Here is a 6,000-nt window from a genome sequence, read left to right as displayed (position 1 = left end):
AATTTCACTTTTGAAAATAAACTACAAAAGATACCACAAATAGCATAGATGTTTTACCATTATGATAGGGAAGGAAACCTTCATAACTCCAAGCAATACAACCCTTCAAAAAAGCACCTCATTTACTCTCAATGCTATTGATAACACAAAAATTATCTACTTGAAGTTCTAAAATAGTACAAAGTGTCAACGTACTTGATGTTCTAAAATAGTACAAAGCCTTGTACTTCTAATGTAGAGATTAAAGACACGTGCAGGCAACACATGAATCATCCTATACATTTGTTTTTCCTTCAACAATATGAAAGGATCAGTACAGATCTTTACGCTGTTTAACCATGACTAAATATAAGAATTAGAGAGCAAACACATACAAAAAGACAATAAGAACTTAATCAAGCAAAAAAAATGCAAAATAAATAAAAATAATAGAATCAGTCAATATTGCAAATTGTTACAAAGTCACCAGTGGTATAGACATAGTTTCCTCGCACAAACAAGTAGAAGTAATTCTACTACATTTACATCACGTACTTACACCAGTAAACAAGAAAGTAATATTAACATTTACGATTAATCTCAGAGAACCATCTGAAGTCTGATTTCAACCGTCTTACCAAAATGAGATAATCACAAAACAATCAACTCTGAATCATCCATTTATTATATACGCACAGCAGAAATATTCTTTCCAAAATGAGATAATAAAATATATAAGGGGGGACGAAGCTGGCAGAAAATCAGACACTTTCTTGATTAACATATATAAGTTAGACGAAGACATAACCTTAAAGAGAGAAGAATAAGTTCAAGTGTAACCTTAGAAAAGCAGCAGAAAAAGGAGAATAAGAAAGAAAGAAACAAAGAAAAGAAGGTGTGTAACATTTGGAGTACGTACTAACCTTGATTATTACTCCCAGTATATAGACGATTGATTAGTTGCACAACAGCTTGTTGTGCAGAGGAAGCTTCTCCGAGTGAACGAGCATTGAAAGCTAGCATGCTGGGATCAACCCGTAAATCTGGATTCAAATGCTTAAGTTGTGAAATGATGTTAACTGCAACTTGTAGTTCCATGTCATCTTTTTGTGCGTTAAACTTTTCTTGCATCCTATGCTCCATCCTTTCTTCCATTTCCTCCAATTTTTGTTGCATAATCTCATCAGTCGAACTTAAAGGGGGTCCAAAATCTCCCACTTTTCTTTTTAAGGAAGCCTTGGTAACCCCACGTCCATACAATCTTGGGCGACCTGGATGCTCAGGTCCCACGACTGATGCAATTGCATCAACTTATTGACTGACTTTCTTGTGATGATTGAAATCTTTCCATTTCTGCCTACAAGACCAAACTAAGTCATTATCAAATCAGAAAGTATATGACACTGAGTCAATAACTAAGAACAGACAAATGATAACAACAAACTTTAAATTAATAACTCATACAATTTTATTAAGAGTATCCGCATATGAGGCCTTGTATACTTGATCGGGTTTTCATTTTCTCGTAGCCACAAAGATATCCTTGCTTGATAGAGGTTCAGAAGTTTCTTTCTTTTTTTCCTGATTATATAAAAAGTGGCATAAAAATATTTCAGATTAAAGTTAGTAAGTTCATATTTAAAAGAATAATAAGAAGAAAAAATATCAAACCTCGCATATTCGAGCGAAACTTCTTTTGCCATCAGTGTGTGGATATTTCAACTTTTTGCGACTCTCGGTATTGGTTTTGGACATTTTCTGCAAATCAGTCAATAAATACAGATTTGTCCAGTTCAATTTTCCCAACAGATTCAAATCAAGCTTAAATTGTGCACTTAAGTTATGTAACTTAAGTGCATTTGATCTATAAAGATAGTTCATTGATTTCTAACTAAACATAAACCAGACATTCTCAGCAAATCATGGGACAGTACTTAGTTTTACCTTGTAGGCATTAGAGTTTCAATAATTAAGATCCCTAAATTGAGATTCAGGAACATCAACCGGCCTTTTCTCCATTCGAAGCTCGTCATTCTCATAAGGTTGAAAATGGTCATTCATTAATTGATTCTTATACTTTCTCCAAGCATTAGCGATTGAATCAAAAACCCAACTTTTTGCAGCATTAGGAATGTCATATTTTCCCTACAAATTTGGTACAGTCAGGTTAGTGTAAAAATATGAAATATCTACACAGAATATTGCGAACTTCAACCCTTGATATATTTCCACATATCTTCTTTTGTTTCAAGTTTCCTCCAATTAAACACATTAAGAGGACAAAAGGCAGCATTCCTTGCCAATGTGCCGAGGAAGCTACGCAACTCTGCTTCAACATCATCAGTAGGACCTATGGGTTGATTGTTCTCGTTTAGCACAATTAGTTTGTGCTCTTTCCTACCATGAACACTTGGCATCACAGTTTTGCCACTTGTTCTTTTTTCGGCATAAGGACCTGCATTAATATTAAGTAAGAATAATCACCAAAAGTCAATATTGTTTGTTAATTTAACGAAATGAAATTTATATGTTCTTGCCTTGTTCCTCGGATTGTTCATTTGTTTCATGATTGGAAGAATCCTCAAATTGTTCATGTACCGTTTGTGAAGTACGAGTGGTTGAATTCAGTGGCGGTTGCTACATTTGTTCAGGTACTACTTGTGATGCATGCGAGGTAGAATTTAGTGACTTTTATTGCACTTGCTACAATTGTTCACGTATTGCTTGTGATGCAAGAGAGGTAGAGTTCAATGACTTTTGTTGCACTTTCACATGTACAATTTGGGCTGGAGGAGAAGCAGAAGGCAGAGGCAGTTGCAACAATTGTTCTTGCACTTGAGCTCCTAATTGTGGAAGCTGTTTTTTAATTAAATTCAGCTGATACTTGTCATTTGCCCTTGTAGCTTGAACAATTCTTTTTGTTTTCAACGATGAAACTTTTTGGTTCAGCAAAGATGCAAGTGATCCAGCTGCAGTGAAATTTTAACTTTTTTTTTTACTTGAGTTGCCTTCCTTATTCATGACTGTTATATCTCGCATTTTTGTACGTTAAAAGTTTCGTCTTCGGTTAACTGACGTAGAATCGGGGATGAGATCATCTTGACGTTAATGTATTAACAAGAAATAAATAAGTGTTATAAGGGATAAAGGGGTACGCAGATTAACGAAAACTAGTTTCGTTGAAAGTGGACAATTTGGAATAAAATACGGGTCGAACAATAATACCCGAAAATTATAAACTAGTACCATGCAAGGTACCATGTGACCACGGTAGTATAATATATAAAGTATATATGAAGTATTTTTAAAAAAATAAATAGAATTTTAAATAATTTGGGGTAATTTTTAAATTATACGGGTAGTTGATTAATTATCGAATAACAAAACATTACTCGGTTAACTAATAAGTGGATAAATTTAACAAAAATCATCTCCTCTAACAAGGGAAACGTGGCAGCCCACTATCTGACATAGTGACTCATTAGTGTATGACTCAGGGACTTCAATAGTAGTAGTGTTTATCCATTCAAATATAATTCTTACCCCTTTATAGTTATTAAACCCTTTTGAATTTCACTTTTGAAAATAAACTACAAAAGATACCACAAATAGCATAGATGTTTTACCATTATGATAGGGAAGGAAACCTTCATAACTCCAAGCAATACAACCCTTCAAAAAAGCACCTCATTTACTCTCAATGCTATTGATAACACAAAAATTATCTACTTGAAGTTCTAAAATAGTACAAAGTGTCAACGTACTTGATGTTCTAAAATAGTACAAAGCCTTGTACTTCTAATGTAGAGATTAAAGACACGTGCAGGCAACACATGAATCATCCTATACATTTGTTTTTCCTTCAACAATATGAAAGGATCAGTACAGATCTTTACGCTGTTTAACCATGACTAAATATAAGAATTAGAGAGCAAACACATACAAAAAGACAATAAGAACTTAATCAAGCAAAAAAAAAATGCAAAATAAATAAAAATAATAGAATCAGTCAATTTTACAAATTGTTACAAAGTCACCAGTGGTATAGACATAGTTTCCTCGCACAAACAAGTAGAAGTAATTCTACTACATTTACATCACGTACTTACACCAGTAAACAAGAAAGTAATATTAACATTTACGATTAATCTCAGAGAACCATCTGAAGTCTGATTTCAACCGTCTTTCCAAAATGAGATAATCACAAAACACTCAACTCTGAATCATCCATTTATTATATACGCACAACAGAAATATTCTTTCCAAAATGAGATAATAAAATATATAAGGGGGGGACGAAGCTGGCAGAAAATCCGACACTTTCTTGATTAACATATATAAGTTAGACGAAGACATAACCTTAAAGAGAGAAGAATAAGTTCAAGTGTAACCTTAGAAAAGAAGCAGAAAAAGGAGAATAAGAAAGAAAGAAACAAAGAAAAGAAGGTGTGTAACATTTGGAGTACATACTAACCTTGATTATTACTCCCAGTATATAGACGATTGATTAGTTGCACAACAGCTTGTTGTGCAGAGGAAGCTTCTCCGAGTGAACGAGCATTGAAAGCTAGCATGCTGGGATCAACCCGTAAATCTGGATTCAAATGCTTAAGTTGTGAAATGATGTTAACTGCAACTTGTAGTTCCATGTCATCTTTTTGTGCGTTAAACTTTTCTTGCATCCTATGCTCCATCCTTTCTTCCATTTCCTCCAATTTTTGTTGCATAATCTCATCAGTCGAACTTAAAGGGGGTCCAAAATCTCCCACTTTTCTTTTTAAGGAAGCCTTGGTAACCCCACGTCCATACAATCTTGGGCGACCTGGATGCTCAGGTCCCACGACTGATGCAATTGCATCAACTCATTGACTGACTTTCTTGTGATGATTGAAATCTTTCCATTTCTGCCTACAAGACCAAACTAAGTCATTATCAAATCAAAAAGTATATGACACTGAGTCAATAACTAAGAACAGACAAATGATAACAACAAACTTTAAATTAATAACTCATACAATTTTATTAAGAGTATCCGCATATGAGGCCTTATATACTTGATCGGGTTTTCGTTTTCTCGTAGCCACAAAGATATCCTTGCTTGATAGAGGTTCAGAAGTTTCTTTCTTTTTTTCCTGATTATATAAAAAGTGGCATAAAAATATTTCAGATTAAAGTTAGTAAGTTCATATTTAAAAGAATAATAAGAAGAAAAAATATCAAACCTCGCATATTCGAGCGAAACTTCTTTTGCCATCAATGTGTGGATATTTCAACTTTTTGCGACTCTCGGTATTGGTTTTGGACATTTTCTGCAAATCAGTCAATAAATACAGAGTTGTCCAGTTCAATTTTCCCAACAGATTCAAATCAAGCTTAAATTGTGCACTTAAGTTATGTAACTTAAGTGCATTTGATCTATAAAGATAGTTCATTGATTTCTAACTAAACATAAACCAGACATTCTCAGCAAATCATGGGACAGTACTTAGTTTTACCTTGTAGGCATTAGAGTTTCAATAATTAAGATCCCTAAATTGAGATTCAGGAACATCAACCGGCCTTTTCTCCATTCGAAGCTCGTCATTCTCATAAGGTTGAAAATGGTCATTCATTAATTGATTCTTATACTTTCTCCAAGCATTAGCGATTGAATCAAAAACCCACCTTTTTGCAGCATTAGGAATGTCATATTTTCCCTACAAATTTGGTACAGTCAGGTTAGTGTAAAAATATGAAATATCTACACAGAATATTGTGAACTTCAATCCTTGATATATTTCCACATATCTTCTTTTGTTTCAAGTTTCCTCCAATTAAACACATTAAGAGGACAAAAGGCAGCATTCCTTTCCAATGTGCCGAGGAAGCTACGCAACTCTGCTACAACATCATCATTAGGACCTATGAGTTGATTGTTCTCGTTTAGCACAATTAGTTTGTGCTCTTTCCTACCATGAACACTTGGCATCACAGTTTTGCCACTTGTTCTTTTTCGGCATAAGGACCTGCATTAAGATTAAG

The sequence above is a fragment of the Nicotiana tabacum genome, chromosome 11, assembly GCF_000715075.1.
Source record: "Nicotiana tabacum cultivar K326 chromosome 11, ASM71507v2, whole genome shotgun sequence".
NCBI lineage: Eukaryota > Viridiplantae > Streptophyta > Magnoliopsida > Solanales > Solanaceae > Nicotiana > Nicotiana tabacum.
This window is presented reverse-complemented; position numbering follows the sequence as displayed.